We start from the raw sequence: 23,806 nt of genomic DNA, 5'->3' as shown, positions 1-23,806 counted from the left end.
ATTATCTTTACACATAAATCGGACTCCTCCGATTTAACAGGTGAACCTAACCCGGGAACTAAGGAAACTGGGAATAAAGACTCAGAGGCCCAATTACCTTGTTCGCCAGCCAGCCTTGCGCCGGCCCAGGCTAGAGACTTTCTCCAACAATCCCTGTTGAGCCCGAAGGATCCTAAGACCACTCGTGTGTACAAAACTCAGAGGCCCAATTACCTTGTTCGCCAGCCAGCCTTGCGCCGGCCCAGGCTAGAGAATTGCATGGACACGAGAAACTCTCAGGACTCTTCTTTGTGGCTCCTCCCGGAATTAAGGAAACTCCGAAATGCAAAACTCAGAGGCCCAATTACCTTGTTCGCCAGCCAGCCTTGCGCCGGCCCAGGCTAGAGAATTGCACGGATTATTCCTGTTCACCCTAAACGCATCTGAGACACCTCGTGTGTATGAAACCCAGAGGCCCAATTACCTTGTTCGCCAGCCAGCCTTGCGCCGGCCCAGGCTAGGGAATCACATTGACACGAGAAAGATCTCGTCAGCGGTTTGTAGCGTGCAGAAACTGCTCCCGTTTGAACTGACAATCCCGACAGAGCAATATTAAAGACTTCTGGTCCATTGAAATAAAGCCTACTTTTGCGAGCCTTGCTCCCGTTAGGACTGGCCGTATGGCTGTGCACAAAAGCATATTAGACTCCTGCCTCAATGGAATTAGTCTACTCCTGTCCTTAAACGGATGACAGTTCTTCAAGCATAGCATGCTACCTTCCGCAACTTACAGGCGCGGAAATGCTGTGGAAACGAGGAGACAAGTCCTCACAAAGGTTTCATAGCCGGTCACCCGACACAGCAAATTTTAAAGACTCCTTCTCATCCGGAGTAAGCCTACTCTCGTGGGGCCTGGCTCCCGTTAGAACTGGCCGTAAGGTTGCCCACAAAAGCACGTTTAGACTTCTGCTCCAGTGAAATAAGTCTACTTGTGTCCTACGGATGACTGTGGCTTCCGTTCAAATATAGCCGTTCACCCGACACAGCAAATTTTAAAGACTTCTTCTCCACCGGAATAAGCCTACTCTTGTGGGGCCTGGCTCCCGTTAGAACTGGCCGTAAGGTTGCCCACAAAAGCACATTTAGACTCCTGCTCCAGTGAAATAAGTCTACTCGTGTCCTACGGATGACTGTGGCTTCCGTTCAAATATAGCCGTTCACCCGACACAGCAAATTTTAAAGACTCCTTCTCCACCGGAATAAGCCTACTCTTGTGGGGCCTGGCTCCCGTTAGAACTGGCCGTAAGGTTGCCCACAAAAGCACATTTAGACTCCTGCTCCAGTGAAATAAGTCTACTCGTGTCCTACGGATGACTGTGGCTTCCGTTCAAATATAGCCGTTCACCCGACACAGCAAATTTTAAAGACTCCTTCTCCACCGGAATAAGCCTACTCTTGTGGGGCCTGGCTCCCGTTAGAACTGGCCGTAAGGTTGCCCACAAAAGCACATTTAGACTCCTGCTCCAGTGAAATAAGTCTACTCGTGTCCTACGGATGACTGTGGCTTCCGTTCAAATATAGCCGTTCACCCGACACAGCAAATTTTAAAGACTCCTTCTCCACCGGAATAAGCCTACTCTTGTGGGGCCTGGCTCCCGTTAGAACTGGCCGTAAGGTTGCCCACAAAAGCACATTTAGACTCCTGCTCCAGTGAAATAAGTCTACTCGTGTCCTACGGATGACTGTGGCTTCCGTTCACCCGACAGAGCAAATATTAAAAGACTTCTCATCCACCAGAATAAGCCTACTCTCGTGGGGCCTCGCACACGTTAGAACTGGCCGTATGGCTACCCACAAAAGCACATTTAGGCTCCTGCTCCAGTGATATAAGTCTTACTCGTGTCCTCTGGGTGTGACAGTAGCTTCCGTTCAAGTATTCTTCGCATTCAGCAACCGCACAAAGCGGCATCGGCCAGAAGTCAATTGCCCGAAGGCGTGATCGACAGGCTAGGCCTCGGGTTAAGAAGGATTGTCTCCTTCCCGTAAACGACAGGTACTTCCGTATGAGAGCCTACCTCACACATTCCCCATCGCCACGTGCCCTCTTAGAAACAGCCGTCCGACCAAGGTTTCTGACATTCTTTGTCAAAATACGAGGAAGTCTTTGGACAACATTAGGCGTGCTGGCAAACCCGCACTGCATGCCCTTTCATAGGTCCGCCCATGGACGCACATTTCTATGAAGCATTCCTCCCAGGCAGCAACAGGGTTTGCAACCTCCTCTACACCTTGACCGGCTAGGACGCCCGTGAATAGCATCCCAGGGTTCTTGCCTGCGGCTGATAAAATTCCTTTTGAGCCTACACTACCATCCGCCGATATTAGTCCGCCTTCAAAATTAACCAACATCAACAGCGATAGTGCGTTTAGACTCCCATAAAGAAACCAACCAGCCTGTGGCTTCCCTTCCCAATTTAGCCATTTCCGCCTCCTGCGAAGACTAGCTTTCTGTCTGTGGCCAGAAGTCAAGATTTCTCGACAGACTAGGCCGCGGAGAGAAAAAAGTAAGCCTCATTTAGAAAGCAATACCATTAGCGGTCTCTCCAACCTCCGTGAACAATTTAAAGGGAATGTTTATATAGAAGGCTTGTTCACTACCCTACCTCCTATAGTGTAGAGATTCCTCTCGATACTACACCTGTCTTGAAATTGCCGGCGTTGCGCAGCCTCGTTTTGACCATGACGGCGAATGCAGCCACGGTTGCCGTATACATCCCACGCAAGGGTGGGAAAACGTGATTTGACATCCAGTATATATATAAACCGTTACAGAATACGACACTCAAAACTTAACAACTTTTACACTCTCCTAACTTCTGGGAACAAATTGAAAGTATAAGCCAGCCTAACCTAACCTAAGTATATAGCAGGATTGCCCACTACCATACCTCCTATAGTGATGAGATTCCTCTCGATCGGACACCAGTCACGAAAATCACGGAATCTCAAAAATGACGGCAAACGAAGCCACAGTTGCCGCCATACTCAAAGGTTATGCTGGGTAAAAAGTTCTCTACGAAAAGGGCTGCTTTTCGCGCTCGGGTTACAAAATTAATGTAAAGAACAATCCAAAAACATGAATTAGGTCAAACTCATGTTAATTACAACCTCATAGAACAATTTCAAGCCAGGACTTAACAAAGTGTAAACGGGGCTGCTTCTGTACCCTAATCCCTATAATGTAGCGATTCCTCTCGATTGCACACCAGTCACGAAAAATCACAGAATGTCAAAAATGACGGCAAACGAAGCCACGGTTGCCGTCATATTCTAACGTTATGCTGGGTGAAAAGTCGCCAACAACAATGTTCACAGTTCCCGTCAGATTGCCCACTGTTCCCGAAATGTGGTTCATACATGCTGTCAACATGTTCAGGAAACCCCTCAGAGCGTTCAAAGTTGCACACACAATGCTTAATAGTTCCACTCAAATAGCTCACAGTTGCCGTCAGAATCCTCACAGTAGACGTCAAATTGCTCACACTTGCCGTCAGAGTGCTCATAGTTGCCGACTTTTCATTCATAGTCCCCGACATAAAAGTTTATAGTTCCCGACTAATGGCTCACAGTTGCCGTCAGAATCGTCACAAAAGGCGTCACAATGCTCACACTTGCCGTCAAAGCGCTCATAGTTGCCGACTATGTGTTCATAATTGCGGACATAGGCCTCACAGTTGCCGTCAAAACGCTCATAGTTGCCGAATTTTCGTTGATAATTCCGGACAATGGGCTCATAGTTAATCACATACTGGTTCGTGCTCATCTTCAAAATAAACACAGTTGCCTTCAGACTGTTCACACGTAATTTCAAAATGCTCACACTCGCTTACACGATGCTCATAGTTGCCGACTTTTAATTCATAATGCTGATAATGTAAGTTAAAGGGTTCATGGTTGCTCTCAAAAGTTTCACAGTTGCGGTCAGATTTTTCACAAAAGCCGTCATAATGCTCACATTAAAAAAAAAGTGCTCATAGTTGCCGACCAAGGCCTCACAGTTGCCGTCAAAACGCTCATAGTTGCCGACTTTTCGTTCATAATTGCCGACCAAGGCCTCACAATTGCCGTCGAAACGTTCATAGTTGCCGACTATTCGTTCATAATTGCCGACCAATGCCTCACAGTTGCCGTCAAAACGCTCACAGTTGCCGACTTTTCGTTCATAATTGCGTACAAAGGGCTCATAGTTGCCTACTTAATGGTTCCAGCTCATCTTCAAAATATTCATAATTGCCTTCAGAATGTTCACACGTAGTTTCAAAATGCTCACATTCGCTTCCACGATGCTCATAGTTGCCGACTTTTCATTCATAATATCTAACATACTCCTGATAGTGTAAGTTAAATGGTTCATGGTTGCTATCAAAAGGCTCACAGTTGCCGTCACATTATTTGCACAAGCCGTCAGAATGCTCACATTAAGAAAAAAAGTGCTCATAGTTGGCGACCATTCGTTCATAATTGCCGACCAAGGCCTCACAGTTGCCGACTATTCGTTCATAATTGCCGACTAAGGCCTCACAGTTGCCGTCAAAACGCTCATAGTTGCCGACTACTCGCTCATAATTGCCGACCAATGCCTCACAGTTGCCGTCAAAACGCTCATAGTTGCCGACTTTTCATTCATAGTCCCCGACATAAAAGTTTATAGTTCCCGACTAATGGCTCACAGTTGCCGTCAGAATCGTCACAAAAGGCGTCACAATGCTCACACTTGCCGTCAAAGCGTTCATAGTTGCCGACTATTTGTTCATAATTGCGGACATAGGCCTCACAGTTGCCGTCAAAACGCTCATAGTTGCCGACTTTTCGTTGATAATTGCGGACAATGGGCTCATAGTTAATCACATACTCGTTCGTGCTCATCTTCAAAATAATCACAGTTGCCTTCAGAATGTTCACACGTACTTTCAAAATGCTCACACTCGCTTACACGATGCTCATAGTTGCCGACTTTTAATTCATAATACTGATAATGTAAGTTAAATGGTTCATGGTTGCTGTCAAAAGTCTCACAGTTGCGGTCAAATTTTTCACACAAGCCGTCATAATGCTCAAATTTTAAAAAAAGAGTGCTCATAGTTGCCGACCAAGGCCTCACAGTTGCCGTCAAAACGCTCATAGTTGCCGATTTTTCGTTCATAATTGCCGACGAAGGCCTCACAGTTGCCGTCAAAACGTTCATAGTTGCCGACTTTTCCTTCATAATTTCGTACAAAGGGCTCATAGTTGCCTAATTAATGGTTCCAGCTCATCTTCAAAATACTCATAGTTGCCTTCAGAATGTTCACACGTAGTTTCAAAATGCTCACATTCGCTTCCACGATGCTCATAGTTGCCGACTTTTCATTCATAATATCTAACATACTGCTGATAGTGTAAGTTAAATGGATCATGGTTGCTATCAAAAGGCTCACAGTTCCCGTCACATTATTTGCACAAGCCGTCAGAATGCTCACATTAAGAAAAAAAGTGCTCATAGTTGCCGACCATTCGTTCATAATTGCCGACCAAGGCCTCACAGTTGCCATCAAAACGCTCATAGTTGGCGACTTTTCGTTCATAATTGCCGACCAAGGCCTCACAGTTGCCGTCAAAACGCTCATAGTTGCCGACCATTCGTTCATAATTGCCGACCAAGGCCTCACAGTTGCCGTCAAAACGCTCATAGTTGCCGACTATTCGTTCATAATTGCCGACCAAAGCCTCACAGTTGCCGTCAAAACGCTCATAGTTGCCGACTTTTCGTTCATAATTGCCGACGAAAGCCTCACAGTTGCCGTCAAAACGTTCATAGTTGCCGACTATTCGTTCATAATTGCCGACCAAGGCCTCACAGTTGCCGTCAAAACGTTCATAGTTGCCGACTTTTCCTTCATAATTGCGTACAAAGGGCTCATAGTTGCCTACTTAATGGTTCCAGCTCATCTTCAAAATACTCATAGTTGCCTTCAGAATGTTCACACGTAGTTTCAAAATGCTCACATTCGCTTCCACGATGCTCATAGTTGCCGACTTTTCATTCATAATATCTAACATACTGCTGATAGTGTAAGTTAAATGGATCATGGTTGCTATCAAAAGGCTCACAGTTCCCGTCACATTATTTGCACAAGCCGTCAGAATGCTCACATTAAGAAAAAAAGTGCTCATAGTTGCCGACCATTCGTTCATAATTGCCGACCAAGGCCTCACAGTTGCCGTCAAAACGCTCATAGTTGCCGACTTTTTGTTCATAATTGCGTACAAAGGGCTCATAGTTGCCTACATAATGGTTCGTGCTCATCTTCAAAATACTCACAGTTGCCTTCAGAATGTTCAAACGTAATTTCAAAATGCTCACACTCGCTTCCATGATGCTCATAGTTGCTGACTTTTCATTCATAATATCTAACATATTGCTGATAGTGTAAGTTAAATGGTTGATGGTTGCTGTCAAAAGTCTCATAGTTGCGGTCAGATTCTTGACACAAGCCGTCAGAATGCTCACATTCAAAAAAAAAAGTGCTCATAGTTGCCGACTATTTGCTCATAATTGCCGACCAACTCCTCACAGTTGCCGTCAAAACGCTCATAGTTGCCGACTTTTCGTTCATAATTGCGTACAAAGGGCTCATAGTTGCCTACATAATGTTTCGTGCTTATCTTCAAAATACTCACAGTTGCCTTCAGAATGTTCACACGTACTTTCAAAAAGCTCACACTCGCTCCCACGATGGTCATAGTTGCCGACTTTTTATTCATAATGCTGATAGTGTAAGTTACATGGTTGATGGTTGCTGTCAAAAGTCTCATAGTTGCGGTCAGATTCTTGACACAAGCCGTCAGAATGCTCACATTCAAAAAAAAAAAAGGGCTCATAGTTGCCGACTATTTGCTCATAATTGCCGACCAACTCCTCACTGTTGCCGTCAAAACGCTCATAGTTGCCGACTTTTCGTTCATAATTGCGTACAAAGGGCTCATAGTTGCCTACTTAATGGTCCCAGCTCATCTTCAAAATACTCATAGTTGCCTTCAGAATGTTCACACGTAGTTTCAAAATGCTCACATTCGCTTCCACGATGCTCATAGTTGCCGACTTTTCATTCATAATATCTAACATACTGCTGATAGTGTAAGTTAAATGGATCATGGTTGCTATCAAAAGGCTCACAGTTCCCGTCACATTATTTGCATAAGCCGTCAGAATGCTCACATTAAGAAAAAAAGTGCTCATAGTTGCCGACCATTCGTTCATAATTGCCGACCAAGGCCTCACAGTTGCCATCAAAACGCTCATAGTTGGCGACTTTTCGTTCATAATTGCCGACCAAGGCCTCACAGTTGCCGTCAAAACGCTCATAGTTGCCGACCATTCGTTCATAATTGCCGACCAAGGCCTCACAGTTGCCGTCAAAACGCTCATAGTTGCCGACTATTCGTTCATAATTGCCGACCAAAGCCTCACAGTTGCCGTCAAAACGCTCATAGTTGCCGACTTTTCGTTCATAATTGCCGACGAAGGCCTCACAGTTGCCGTCAAAACGTTCATAGTTGCCGACTATTCGTTCATTATTGCCGACCAAGGCCTCACAGTTGCCGTCAAAACGTTCATAGTTGCCGACTTTTCCTTCATAATTGCGTACAAAGGGCTCATAGTTGCCTACTTAATGGTTCCAGCTCATTTTCAAAATACTCATAGTTGCCTTCAGAATGTTCACACGTAGTTTCAAAATGCTCACATTCGCTTCCACGATGCTCATAGTTGCCGACTTTTCATTCATAATATCTAACATACTGCTGATTGTGTAACTTAAGTGGTTCATGGTTGGTGTCAGAAGCCTCACAATTTCTGTCACAATGCTCACGCAAAACGTAAGAATTCTCACATTAAAAAAAAAAAGTGCTCATAGTTGCCGACTATTCGTTCATAATTGCCGACCAAGGCCTCACAGTTGCCGTCAAAACGCTCATAGTTGCCGACTTTTCGTTCATAATTGCGGACAAAGGGCTCATAGTTGCCCACATACTGATTCGTGCTCATCCTAAAAATACTCACAGTTGCCTTCAGAATGTTCACACGTAGTTTCAAAATGCTCACACTCTCTTACACAATGCTCTTAGTTGCCGACTTTTCATTCATAATGCTGATAGTGTAAGTTAAATGGTTCACAGTTGCTGTGAAAAGTCTCATAGTTGCGGTCAGATTCTTGACACAAGCCGTCAGAATGCTCACATTCAAAAAAAAAAGTGCTCATAGTTGCCGACTATTTGCTCATAATTGCCGACCAACTCCTCACAGTTGCCGTCAAAACGCTCATAGTTGCCGACTTTTCGTTCATAATTGCGTACAAAGGGCTCATAGTTGCCTACATAATGTTTCGTGCTTATCTTCAAAATACTCACAGTTGCCTTCAGAATGTTCACACGTACTTTCAAAAAGCTCACACTCGCTCCCACGATGGTCATAGTTGCCGACTTTTTATTCATAATGCTGATAGTGTAAGTTACATGGTTGATGGTTGCTGTCAAAAGTCTCATAGTTGCGGTCAGATTCTTGACACAAGCCGTCAGAATGCTCACATTCAAAAAAAAAAAAAGTGCTCATAGTTGCCGACTATTTGCTCATAATTGCCGACCAACTCCTCACAGTTGCCGTCAAAACGCTCATAGTTGCCGACATTTCGTTCATAATTGCGGACAAAGGGCTCATAGTTGCCCACATACTGATTCGTGCTCATCCTAAAAATACTCACAGTTGCCTTCAGAATGTTCACACGTAGTTTCAAAATGCTCACACTCTCTTACACAATGCTCTTAGTTGCCGACTTTTCATTCATAATGCTGATAGTGTAAGTTAAATGGTTCACAGTTGCTGTGAAAAGTCTCACAGTTGCGGCCAGATTCTTCAGACAAGCCGTGATAATCCTCACATTAGAAAAAAAAATGTGCTCATAGTTGCCGACCATTCGTTCATAATTGCCGACCAAGGCCTCACAGTTGCTGTCAAAACGCTCATAGTTGCCGACTACATGTTTATAATTGCCGACCAACGCCTCACAGTTGCCGTCAAAACGCTCATAGTTGCCGACTTTTTGTTCATAATTGCGGACAAAGGGCTCATAGTTTCCTACATAATGTTTCATGCTCATCCTCAGAATACACACAGCTGCCTTCAGAATGTTCACGCGTACTTTAAAAATGCTCACACTCGCTTCCACGATGCTCATAGTTGCCGACTTTTCATTCATAATATCTAACATACTGCTGATAGTGTAACTTAAATGGTTCACGGTTGGTGTCAAAAGCCTCACAGTTTCTGTCACAATGCTCACGCAAAACGTGAGAATTCTCACATTAAAAAAAAGTGCTCATAGTTGCCGACTATTCGTTCATAATTGCCGACCAAGGCCTCACAGTTGCCGTCAAAACGTTCATAGTTGCCGACTTTTCGTTCATAATTGCGGACAAAGGGCTCATATTTGCCTACATATTCGTTCGTGCCCATCTTCAAAATACTTACAGTTGCCTTCAGAATCTTCACACGTACTTTCAAAATGCTCACACTCGTTTCCACGATGCTCATAGTTGCCGACTTTTCATTCATAATATCTAACATACTGCTGATAGTGTAAGTTAAATGGTTCATGGTTGTTGTCGAAAGCCTCACAGTTTCCGTCAGATTCCTCACGCAAGCCGTCAGAATGTTCACATTAAAAAAAAAAAGTGCTCATAGTTGCCGACCATTCGTTCATAATTGCCGACCAAGGCCTCACAGTTGCATTCAAAACGCTCATAGTTGCCTAGTTTTCGTTCATAATTGCGGATATGGGGCTCACAATTGAAAACATAATTCTTCATGCTTATGTTGAAAATACTCGCAGTTTGCTCCAGAAAGTTCACACGTGCTTTCAAGGTGCTCACACTGGCTTTCACGCTGCTCATAGTTGCCGACTTTTCGTTCATAGTTGCCGACTTTTTGTTGATAATTGCAGTTATGGGGCTCACAATTGAAAACATAATTCTTCATGCTTATCTTGAAAATACTCGCAGTTTGCTTCAGAATGTTCACACGTGCTTTCAAAGTGCTCACACTAGTTCTCATGATGCTCATAGTTGCCGACTTTTTGTTCATAATTGCCGGCCAAGGCCTCACAGTTGCCGTGAACACGCTCATAGTTGCCGACTTTTCGTTCATAATTTTGGACATGGGCTCACACTTGCCGTCAGATGGTTCACGCTACAGCGGTACTTGGGCAATGAGTATTTCTTTATATGTACTAACATAGGTTAATTTCGAAGAAGAAGTTAGTTAAAAATATAGAATTATCAAATATACAAAAAAAAAAGATATTCATATGTCATAAAATAATAAGGTTTTCAATATCTAGTTGGCAGGCAATCAGATAAATAATACATATATATATATATATATATATATATATATATATATATATATATATATATAATGGAGAGAAACCACGTAATGGAAACATTGTTATTTTGATGTGGCTCGTATGTATTATAAGAAAATAAGGAACCAAGGCTACAGCGAATTGTATTTTATCGTTGTAACACTAGCCGTCAAACTGCTCACACTTGCCGTCAAAATTCTTATACATGTCCTCAAAATTTATAAAATTACTAAATGTGGTAAGAAAAAAAAAAAGCAACGAAGGCTTTACGTATACGACGCCTTTCACACCCGCAAATTATGAGGCACTTCCTGTAGAGTTATAATGGCCATATTTGACGAAACTGTAGCCTTTCGGGAGTAAGTCACAGGAAAATTTCCAAAAGTGAATATTTCGAATGTTTAGTTGGTCTAAAGGGGCGATGAAGATATTTCCCATGTTATTTAAATGGACGGTTTTGCGGACCTATAATCTGAAATTTTAGGTACTTTTAATAAAACTTTGAAATTCCGTATACTTGTACGTTTTCGTAAGTCTTACCTAGTTGGATATATATTTCCAAGTTTAGCGTGGTTTTATGCGGAACTCAAAAAATTTCCCATGTTATTTCTATGAAACACCTTTGACATCCCAAAATTATTGGGCACTTCCTGTAGGGCTACAATAACTAATTTCGACATGATTGTAGATTGTCGGGACTAACCAACAGGAAAATTGTCAAAAGTGAATATTTTTAACTTTTAAGAGGTCTAAAGAGGAAATGAAGAAATTCCCCATGTTATTTAAATGGGCCTTTATTTAGACTTGTAATCTCAAAGTTTAGTTACTTGTAATTGGAACACAAACGAGAAATTCGGTATTCTTGTACGTTTTCATTAGCGTTACCTAAGTAAATCAGTACAAAGTAAAAATTTTCAACTTTAGAGTGGTTTTATGGGGAATTGAAAAGTCTTTCTCATGTCATTTATATGGGACGTCTTCTGCACGCCAAAATGTTCGGTTAATTGTGGTAGGATTGCAATGATGAAATTTAGCATAATTGTAGGCTTTCCAGACTAAGCTACAGCAAAATTGCCAAAAGTGAATATTTTTAATGTTTAAGGGGTCTAAAGGAGGATGAAGAAATCCCCACGCTATTTAAATAGGCGTTTTCTTGGGATCCAAAATCTTATCTTTTAATTAGTTGAAATAGTAAAGTAAACTTGAAATTCCCTAGAATTGTGAGAATAAGAGGTGCAAGGGCGAAATACCTTCAAAAGGAGGGGCTTTGTGGGCGAAGCCACAAGCTAACCAAACTAAACTTTTGTTTGTCTTTTACCGAAGGTTTGAAAAGTTTTCGACTAAGAGAGGTGTAGCTGTGCACGAAGATGTGTTGACATTGTGCGGAAAAATGGAAAGAAGAAAAATAGTGATAAGCGAAAAAAAATAATAATAATAACATAAATTTTATTTAATCATATACTTTACTCTTTCAATGGGTGAACAATAATAGAGCATGAAAGTAAATTAGAGTAAATTTATATTTCGCTCACACTTGAGGTCATTTTTATTCGAAACTAAGCTTTTGCACTACTATAAGGAAACTATTCAAAACTGAGAAGTGCAATTTCTACAACAAGTGTACCTGGATATTATGCGTTCGAGTACGTGTAAGGAATTATTGTATCTGCACTTTTCTACAAGAAAAGATACTCTAAATTGTTGTAGAAATTTGAAAATTTGACGGCAAACAGAGCCCACGCTTAACGTGAACACCGCCCGTGAGAGTACATAATTTGATATCTTTTTTTTTCTTTTCTTTCATTTTTTCTTTCTTTCCATTTTCTTTCTTTTTCTTTTCTTTTTTCTTCTTCTCAACAGAAAGAAAACTAGTGAAACTAGAGAAGAGAAATCTCTACCGAGAATGTACGAAAACATTTTTTTTTTTTTTATCGAAGTAGGTGGAAGGAATCATCGGATCAAAATGCTCAAAGTTGCCATGAGGATCCTCACACAAGCCGTCAAAATGCTCATAGTTGCCCACAATTCGTTCATAATTGCGGACATAGAGCTCACAGTTACCATGAGAAGGTTCACACTAGCCGTCAAAATCCTCACACTTGCCGTCAAAACGCTCATAGTTGCCGACCATTCGTTCATAATTGCCGACCAAGGCCTCACAGTTGCCGTCAAAACGCTCATAGTTGCCGACTATTCGTTCATAATTGCCGACCAAGGCCTCACAGTTGCCGTCAAAACGCTCATAGTTGCCGACTTTTCGTTCATAATTGCGGACAAAGGGCTCATAGTTGCCCACATACTGATTCGTGCTCATCCTAAAAATACTCACAGTTGCCTTCAGAATGTTCACACGTAGTTTCAAAATGCTCACACTCTCTTACACAATGCTCTTAGTTGCCGACTTTTCATTCATAATGCTGATAGTGTAAGTTAAATGGTTCACAGTTGCTGTGAAAAGTCTCATAGTTGCGGTCAGATTCTTGACACAAGCCATCAGAATGCTCACATTCAAAAAAAAAAAAGTGCTCATAGTTGCCGACTATTTGCTCATAATTGCCGACCAACTCCTCACAGCTGCCGTCAAAACGCTCATAGTTGCCGACTTTTCGTTCATAATTGCGTACAAAGGGCTCATAGTTGCCTACATAATGTTTCGTGCTTATCTTCAAAATACTCACAGTTGCCTTCAGAATGTTCACACGTACTTTCAAAAAGCTCACACTCGCTCCCACGATGGTCATAGTTGCCGACTTTTTATTCATAATGCTGATAGTGTAAGTTACATGGTTGATGGTTGCTGTCAAAAGTCTCATAGTTGCGGTCAGATTCTTGACACAAGCCGTCAGAATGCTCACATTCAAAAAAAAAAAAGTGCTCATAGTTGCCGACTATTTGCTCATAATTGCCGACCAACTCCTCACAGTTGCCGTCAAAACGCTCATAGTTGCCGACATTTCGTTCATAATTGCGGACAAAGGGCTCATAGTTGCCCACATACTGATTCGTGCTCATCCTAAAAATACTCACAGTTGCCTTCAGAATGTTCACACGTAGTTTCAAAATGCTCACACTCTCTTACACAATGCTCTTAGTTGCCGACTTTTCATTCATAATGCTGATAGTGTAAGTTAAATGGTTCACAGTTGCTGTGAAAAGTCTCACAGTTGCGGCCAGATTCTTCAGACAAGCCGTGATAATCCTCACATTAGAAAAAAAAATGTGCTCATAGTTGCCGACCATTCGTTCATAATTGCCGACCAAGGCCTCACAGTTGCTGTCAAAACGCTCATAGTTGCCGACTACATGTTTATAATTGCCGACCAACGCCTCACAGTTGCCGTCAAAACGCTCATAGTTGCCGACTTTTTGTTCATAATTGCGGACAAAGGGCTCATAGTTTCCTACATAATGTTTCATGCTCATCCTCAGAATACACACAGCTGCCTTCAGAATGTTCACGCGTACTTTAAAAATGCTCACACTCGCTTCCACGATGCTCATAGTTGCCGACTTTTCATTCATAATATCTAACATACTGCTGATAGTGTAACTTAAATGGTTCACGGTTGGTGTCAAAAGCCTCACAGTTTCTGTCACAATGCTCACGCAAAACGTGAGAATTCTCACATTAAAAAAAAAGTGCTCATAGTTGCCGACTATTCGTTCATAATTGCCGACCAAGGCCTCACAGTTGCCGTCAAAACGTTCATAGTTGCCGACTTTTCGTTCATAATTGCGGACAAAGGGCTCATATTTGCCTACATATTCGTTCGTGCCCATCTTCAAAATACTTACAGTTGCCTTCAGAATCTTCACACGTACTTTCAAAATGCTCACACTCGTTTCCACGATGCTCATAGTTGCCGACTTTTCATTCATAATATCTAACATACTGCTGATAGTGTAAGTTAAATGGTTCATGGTTGTTGTCGAAAGCCTCACAGTTTCCGTCAGATTCCTCACGCAAGCCGTCAGAATGTTCACATTAAAAAAAAAAAGTGCTCATAGTTGCCGACCATTCGTTCATAATTGCCGACCAAGGCCTCACAGTTGCATTCAAAACGCTCATAGTTGCCTAGTTTTCGTTCATAATTGCGGATATGGGGCTCACAATTGAAAACATAATTCTTCATGCTTATCTTGAAAATACTCGCAGTTTGCTCCAGAAAGTTCACACGTGCTTTCAAGGTGCTCACACTGGCTTTCACGCTGCTCATAGTTGCCGACTTTTCGTTCATAGTTGCCGACTTTTTGTTGATAATTGCAGTTATGGGGCTCACAATTGAAAACATAATTCTTCATGCTTATCTTGAAAATACTCGCAGTTTGCTTCAGAATGTTCACACGTGCTTTCAAAGTGCTCACACTAGTTCTCATGATGCTCATAGTTGCCGACTTTTTGTTCATAATTGCCGGCCAAGGCCTCACAGTTGCCGTGAACACGCTCATAGTTGCCGACTTTTCGTTCATAATTTTGGACATGGGCTCACACTTGCCGTCAGATGGTTCACGCTACAGCGGTACTTGGGCAATGAGTATTTCTTTATATGTACTAACATAGGTTAATTTCGAAGAAGAAGTTAGTTAAAAATATAGAATTATCAAATATACAAAAAAAAAGATATTCATATGTCATAAAATAATAAGGTTTTCAATATCTAGTTGGCAGGCAATCAGATAAATAATACACACATATATATATATATATATATATATATATATATATATATATATATATATATATAAATGGAGAGAAACCACGTAATGGAAACATTGTTATTTTGATGTGGCTCGTATGTATTATAAGAAAATAAGGAACCAAGGCTACAGCGAATTGTATTTTATCGTTGTAACACTAGCCGTCAAACTGCTCACACTTGCCGTCAAAATTCTTTTACATGTCCTCAAAATTTATAAAATTACTAAATGTGGTAAGAAAAAAAAAAAGCAACGAAGGCTTTACGTATACGACGCCTTTCACACCCGCAAATTATGAGGCACTTCCTGTAGAGTTATAATGGCCATATTTGACGAAACTGTAGCCTTTCGGGAGTAAGTCACAGGAAAATTTCCAAAAGTGAATATTTCGAATGTTTAGTTGGTCTAAAGGGGCGATGAAGATATTTCCCATGTTATTTAAATGGACGGTTTTGCGGACCTATAATCTGAAATTTTAGGTACTTTTAATAAAACTTTGAAATTCCGTATACTTGTACGTTTTCGTAAGTCTTACCTAGTTGGATATATATTTCCAAGTTTAGCGTGGTTTTATGCGGAACTCAAAAAATTTCCCATGTTATTTCTATGAAACACCTTTGACATCCCAAAATTATTGGGCACTTCCTGTAGGGCTACAATAACTAATTTCGACATGATTGTAGATTGTCGGGACTAACCAACAGGAAAATTGTCAAAAGTGAATATTTTTAACTTTTAAGAGGTCTAAAGAGGAAATGAAGAAATTCCCCATGTTATTTAAATGGGCCTTTATTTAGACTTGTAATCTCAAAGTTTAGTTACTTGTAATTGGAACACAAACGAGAAATTCGGTATTCTTGTACGTTTTCATTAGCGTTACCTAAGTAAATCAGTACAAAGTAAAAATTTTCAACTTTAGAGTGGTTTTATGGGGAATTGAAAAGTCTTTCTCATGTCATTTATATGGGACGTCTTCTGCACGCCAAAATGTTCGGTTAATTGTGGTAGGATTGCAATGATGAAATTTAGCATAATTGTAGGCTTTCCAGACTAAGCTACAGCAAAATTGCCAAAAGTGAATATTTTTAATGTTTAAGGGGTCTAAAGGAGGATGAAGAAATCCCCACGCTATTTAAATAGGCGTTTTCTTGGGATCCAAAATCTTATCTTTTAATTAGTTGAAATAGTAAAGTAAACTTGAAATTCCCTAGAATTGTGAGAATAAGAGGTGCAAGGGCGAAATACCTTCAAAAGGAGGGGCTTTGTGGGCGAAGCCACAAGCTAACCAAACTAAACTTTTGTTTGTCTTTTACCGAAGGTTTGAAAAGTTTTCGACTAAGAGAGGTGTAGCTGTGCACGAAGATGTGTTGACATTGTGCGGAAAAGTGGAAAGAAGAAAAATAGTGATAAGCGAAAAAAAATAATAATAATAACATAAATTTTATTTAATCATATACTTTACTCTTTCAATGGGTGAACAATAATAGAGCATGAAAGTAAATTAGAGTAAATTTATATTTCGCTCACACTTGAGGTCATTTTTATTCGAAACTAAGCTTTTGCACTACTATAAGGAAACTATTCAAAACTGAGAAGTGCAATTTCTACAACAAGTGTACCTGGATATTATGCGTTCGAGTACGTGTAAGGAATTATTGTATCTGCACTTTTCTACAAGAAAAGATACTCTAAATTGTTGTAGAAATTTGAAAATTTGACGGCAAACAGAGCCCACGCTTAACGTGAACACCGCCCGTGAGAGTACATAATTTGATATCTTTTTTTTTCTTTTCTTTCATTTTTTCTTTCTTTCCATTTTCTTTCTTTTTCTTTTCTTTTTTCTTCTTCTCAACAGAAAGAAAACTAGTGAAACTAGAGAAGAGAAATCTCTACCGAGAATGTACGAAAACATTTTTTTTTTTTTTATCGAAGTAGGTGGAAGGAATCATCGGATCAAAATGCTCAAAGTTGCCATGAGGATCCTCACACAAGCCGTCAAAATGCTCATAGTTGCCCACAATTCGTTCATAATTGCGGACATAGAGCTCACAGTTACCATGAGAAGGTTCACACTAGCCGTCAAAATCCTCACACTTGCCGTCAAAACGATCATAGTTGCCGACTTTTCGTTCATATTTGCGGATATAGGGCTCATAGTTGAAAACATAATTTTTCATGCTTATCTTCAAAATACTCGCAGTTGGCTTCACAATGTTCACACGTGCTTCCAAAGTGCTCACACTCGCTTTCATGATGCTCATAGTTGCCGACTTTTTGTTCATAATTGCCGACCCAAGGCTCACAGTTGCCATCAAAACGCTCATAGTTGTCGACTTTTCGTTCATAATTGCGGATATAGAGCTCACAATTGAATACATAATTTTTCATGTTTATCTTGAAAATACTAGCAGTTGGCTTCAGAATGTTCACACGTACTTTCAGGGTGCTCACACTTGCCGTCAAAACGCTCATAGTTGCCGACTTTTCGTTCATAATTGCGGACATTGGGGTCAAAGTTGCCGACATTGTAGTTTATGTTTACCTTCCAAATACTCTCCGTTGCCTTGACAATTTTCACACTAACCCTGAAATTGCTAACACTCGCTCTCACAAGGCTCATAGTTGTCGACCTTTCATTCATAATATGAAATATACAGTTGATAGTGTAAGTTAAATGTTTCATGGTTGCTGTCAAAAGGCTCACAGTTGCCGTCAGTTTCCTCACTCAAGCCGTCAGCATGCTCACATTTACCAATAAAGTGCTCATAGTTGCCGACTATTTGTTCATAATTGCCGACCTATGGCTCACAGTTGCCGTCAAAACGCTCATAGTTGCCGACTTTTCGTTCATATTTGCGAATATAGGGCTCACAATTGAAAACATAATTTTTCATGCTTATCTTCAAAATACTCATAGTTGACTTCAGAATGTTCACAGGTGCTTCCAAAGTGCTCACACTCGCTTTCATGATGCTCATAGTTGCCGACTTTTCGTTCATATTTGCGAATATAGGGCTCACAATTGAAAACATAATTTTTCATGTTTATCTTCAAAATACTCGCATTTGGCTTCAGAATGTTCACAGGTGCTTCCAAAGTGCTCACACTCGCTTTCACGATGCTCATAGTTGCCGACTTTTGTTCATAATTGCCGACCCAGGGCTCACAGTTGCCGTCAAAACGCTCATAGTTGCCGACTTTTCGTTCATATTTGCGAATATAGGGCTCACAATTGAAAACATAATTTTTCATGCTTATCTTCAAAATACTCACAGTTGACTTCAGAATGTTCACAGGTGCTTCCAAAGTGCTCACACTCGCTTTCATGATGCTCATAGTTGCCGACTTTTGTTCATAATTGCCGACCCAGGGCTCACAGTTGCCGTCAAAACGCTCATAGTTGCCGACTTTTCGTTCATAATTGCGGACTTAAGTCTCATAGGTGGCAACATAATGGTTCATGGTTGCCGTCAATATGCCCAAAGTTGAACACGTATCTCCCATGGAAAACTTTAACCGCTTATCGCCATGAGAGCTCAAAATCCAGCCTAAAGTTGAAATTGAACGCTGTCAGCGGAATCAAAACCTGGAGGTTTTTTTTTTTTTTTTTTTTTTTTTTACAAAGGAGCGTTCAATGGAATTCCGTAATATGAAATAAACTGAATATTCGTGTGAACGAGCATGAAAATTAGGACCTCTTTTATGCGTGTACTTAAGGGATGAGCTAAGTGACTGATGACAGATATGTTGGAATGTGAATGTCGATGAACCGAATAACATATCGTTGTTAATTCACAGGTACAATTGAGACATGATATATCTTTTCAAACGTAGGCATTTTGTAAGCAGCACCGCAAATTTTGTCCGCGAAGACAGGCTTTGCTGTCCGCCAAGATGTGCGGACATTGTGAGGGAAAATGAAAAGAAGAAAAATAGTGATAAAAAGAAAAACAACATAAATTTTATTTCACCATATAGTTTACTCTTTCAATGGGCGACCTATAATAGAGTAAGAAAGTAAATAAGAAGAATTTTACATTTTGCTCACACTTGTGGTCATTTTTATTCCAAATTAAGTTTTTGTACTATTGCAAGAAAACTATTCGTACCCGATTAATTTAATTTCTGCAAGACGTGAACCTACATACTTTACAGGGAAGTTCATAAAAAGAATTGTTGTATCGCCATATATATATAAAACTTTAAAATGTTACAGAAGGTTGAACATTTGACGGCAAACAGAGGCCACACTGACCGTCGAAAACTGCGAACGCAGCCGGCAGGTGTAGAGGAGAACACAAAATCATGTTCTTTCTCAATTGTAAAGAGACCGTAGAAGCTAGAATAGTGAAAGTTCTACACAAGACGTACTTAAACACAGTACATGCGACAACGTACAAACAGTTTGTATATACAAATTACTAACAGAGAAAATTCAGTTTCTCTTTTACCGGAGGGTTAAAATTTTGTCGGCGAAGACAGGTTTCGATTGCCGCAAAGATGTGTGGATACTGTGGTGGAAGGTGAGACGAGGAAAAATATTGATAAAAAGGAAAACAATATAAAATTTATTTAACTATATACTATTCTGCGTCAATGGGTGAACTATAAGAGAGTGAGAATGTAAATTGGAATACCATTACATTTCGCTCACCCTTGTGGTCAAGCTTGTTTGAAATTACGTTTCTACACTATTTTTGGGAAATTATTCAAACCAGAATAGTGCAATTTGCACAGAAAGTGTATGAAAATACTGTGCACGGGAATTGATATAAAGAATTGTAGTAACTCCAATTTTATGAAGGAAAATATACTTCAAATTGGTGCAGAAGGTTGAAAATATTACTGCAAGCACAGACCACACTGGCCGTCAAGGGCTTTGAACGCTACCTGCAAGGATAGATGAGAAATTGAAATCATTTTCTTCCCACTACGAATAGAAAAACCAATAAAACTAGAATAGTAATATTTCTAAACGGAATATATGCAAACACAGTATATCGAAGTAGGTTATTAGGAATTTTTATATTCACATTTACAAAAATGATAAAAATAATAATAATAATAATAATAATAAATAATTAAAAAAGTTATTACAGTTCAAAATGTAGCGGAGGGTTGAAAATTTTCCGGCTAAAACGAGGTTTATTGGAAATGAAGATGTGTGGGCATGCACCGTAAAAATAAGACAATCGTTAGAGCAGTGTGTGTGTGTGTGGGGGGGGGGATAAACATAGAAATAATGAAAAGAAATCACTAATATCCATTCCAGCTTCAATTAATGAACAATGATGTAGGGAGAGAGCAAACAACAACACTGTTGTTTATTCCTTCACATTCGGAATGACGGTCATCCCAGATTCTGTTTTTCCACTATCTTGACGAAAGATAGATTAGTGACATTCCCAGCCTACCTGTACCTAAACACTGTGCATTGAAATATGTATAATATTAGTACTCTCATATTTGCGCAGATAAGGCTCATAGTTGCCGTCAACATGCTCACAGTTGCCGTCAAAATGCTCACACGTGCCGTCAAAATGCTCACACTTGCCGTCACAATTTATAAGGTTTAAAAAATGCGGTAAGAAGTAAAGCAACATAAATGTCACTTAACCAGATACTATTCTGTGCTAATGGGTGAGCAATAACAGAGTAAGAAAGTAAATTGGAAAACTTTTACATTTCGCTCACACTTGTGGTCATGTTTTTTTTTTTTTTTTTTTTTTTTTTGTAAATTACGTTCTCCCACTATTTTAACGAAACTATTCAAACCAGAATAGTGCAATTTCTACATGAGGTGTACCTTGATCGCAGCATAATTGTGGGACGTAAATCTTGAAGATTTCATTTAATTTCATTTTTAATAATAATACTAATAATAGTAATAAATATGTGCAAGAAAGTTGAAATTTGGCTTAATACGGGAGGCGAACGACCCAGGCTGTTTGCCGGAATAAAACTTGGATCCCTAACGCCAGAAGCGCATATATTAACGGCTTAGCCACGAGGTGGCTGATACAGAAATAATGCAAATTCCAATATTTTTACTTTTTGCTAATGTTTGAAATTGTTGTTATTGCAAATCACGTTTTTAACAAAACTGTTCTAACTACAAAAGTGAAATTTCAACCCAAACCATGGCAAAGCACTGAAAAGTAAGGAAAAGCATGGCAAAGTAAAGAAATATGTAAAGAATATATATTTAACCGCAGTGACACGGAATATATATAAAAATTCATCCATGGTTTTTCTCACAAACCCAACTCCCCCCCCCCCCGAAAGAAAAGATAGGTTTATTGCATCTCTTTGCTCCGGTGCATAATCGTGGCAGATAGGTTAAAATTTCAAGGGACTTCGTGCACACTATAGCAACAGCAAAGTATATGGGAAGGAACGGCAGAAATCCGATAAAACGCGGTGTTGGCGTGTGCCACCTCGGTAGTGAAAGAATAATTTCTTTCTGTGAACACGAATTTTTCTCAACGAAATTAAATAAATAAATAATTTAATAAAAATTAAATACTTCTAAGGGAAGAACACAGCAAATGAATGACGAGGTAGGTAAAAATTCCAAATGGAAATACAGGGCTGTGAAGTTCAAAAATAAATAAATAAATAAATAAATAAATAAACCATTATCATACTTAAAAATATGTGGTAAAAATTAAAAAGAAAATAAGACCTTTGTTGTACTCTCACGAGAAGATACACACATCGTCTGGAAATTTGAGTCGATAGAAAGCACACAACTGTGATCTAAAACAACCAAATTTAAAACGAAATCACCACATAAGTGTAACCTAATGAAGTTCAACAAAATAAAGCATACAGTAAATTGTGGCGGTGATGGAGGGCGCAGTTACCGTCATGTAAACAAGTCCGTCCACGCTTAAGTTTAACGGGAGCGAGAAGGTAAACCATGTCGGTGATGGATGGCTTAGTTGCCGTCATATAGAGAAACCCCTGTCTATCGTGAGACCCATGTTCCACTTGCTAACACTTTCATGTATGTGAAAACAAGTCAAGATCAGCAAGTGCGAGCGAGTGCGAAAACGTAAAGTCGGCAATTATGAGCAAATGAAAAAAAAAAAAAAAACAGCAATTATGAGCATATGGAATATTCCAAATGGGAGAATTAAATAAATAAAAAGAACATAAAAGTGTGATAAGACACTTGTTGTACTCTCAAGAGGATATATATACATCGTCTGGAAATTACACAACAACTGTGAGCGAAAGTAAGGAAATTAAAAAAAAAAAAAAAAAAGAGAACAGCACATAACTGAAAGCAAATGAAGATCAAGAAAAGAAAGCATACGGTAAATTATGGCGGTGATGGAGGGCGCAGTTACCGTCATGTAAACTAATCCGTCCACGCTTAAGTTTAACGGGAGCGAGAAGGTAAACTTTGTCGGTGATGGATGCTTTAGTTGCCGTCATACAGAGGAGCCCCTGCTTATCATGAGACCCATGTTCCCCTTGCTAACACTTTTATGTATGTGTAAAAAAAAAATAAAGATCGGCAAGTGTGAGCGAGTGGGAAAAGGTAAAGTCGGCAATTATGAGCAAAACAAAAAAGTCGGCAATTATGAGCATATGGAACATTCCACATAAGACACTATATACCTCATCAGGAAAATACACAACTGTGAGCGAAAACAACCAAATTAAGAAATCAGCACATAAGTGTAAACTAATGAAATTCAACAAAAGAAAGCATACGGTAAATTGTGGCGGTGATGGAGGGCGCAGTTGCCGTCAATTAAACCAGTGCGTGCACGCTTAAGTTTAACGGGAGCGAGAAGGTAAACCATGTCGGTGATGGATGGCTTAGTTGCCGTCATATAGAGGAGCCCGTGCTTATCATGAGACCCATGTTCCCCTTACTAACACTTTTAAGTATGTGAAAAGAAGTAAAGATCGGCAAGTGTGAGCGAGTGGGAAAAGGTGAAGTCGGCAATTATGAGCAAATGAAAAAAAAAGTCGGCAATTATGAGCATATGGAACATTCCACATGAGACACTTGTCGCGCTCTGAAAAGAACATATATATATATATATATATATACCTCATCTGAAAAGTACACAAGTGTGAGCGTAAACAACCAAATTAAGAAAAAGAAATCACCACATAACTGTAAACTATTGAAATTCAACAAAAGGAAGCATACGGTAAATTGTGGCGGTGATGGAGGGCGCAGTTACCGTCATGTAAACTAGTCCGTCCACGCTTAAGTTTAACGGGAGCGAGAAGGTAAACCTTGTCGGTGATGGATGCTTTAGTTGCCGTCATACAGAGGAGCCCCTGCATATCATGACACCCATGTTGCCCTTGCTAACACTTTTATGTATGTGTAAAAAAAATAAAGATCGGCAAGTGTGAGCGAGTGGGAAAAGGTAAAGTCGGCAATTATGAGCAAATGGAAAAAAAAAGTGGGCAATTATGAGCATATGGAACATTCCACATAAGACACTTTTGCACTCTCAAGAGAAGATATATATATTTATACCTCATCAGGAAAGTACACAACTGTGAGCGAAAACAACCAAATTAAGAAATCAGCACATAACAGTAAACTAATGAAAGTCAACATAAGAAAGCATACGGTAAATTGTGGCGGTGATGGAGGGCGCAGTTGCCGTCAATTAAGCCAGTGCGTGCACGCTTAA

Source organism: Thermobia domestica, unplaced genomic scaffold, assembly GCF_964235325.1.
Source record: "Thermobia domestica unplaced genomic scaffold, izTheDome1.hap1.1 HAP1_SCAFFOLD_735, whole genome shotgun sequence".
NCBI classification, from domain to species: Eukaryota; Metazoa; Arthropoda; class Insecta; order Zygentoma; family Lepismatidae; genus Thermobia; species Thermobia domestica.
The sequence above is the reverse complement of the archived record's forward strand: the minus strand, read 5'-3'. Positions refer to the sequence as shown.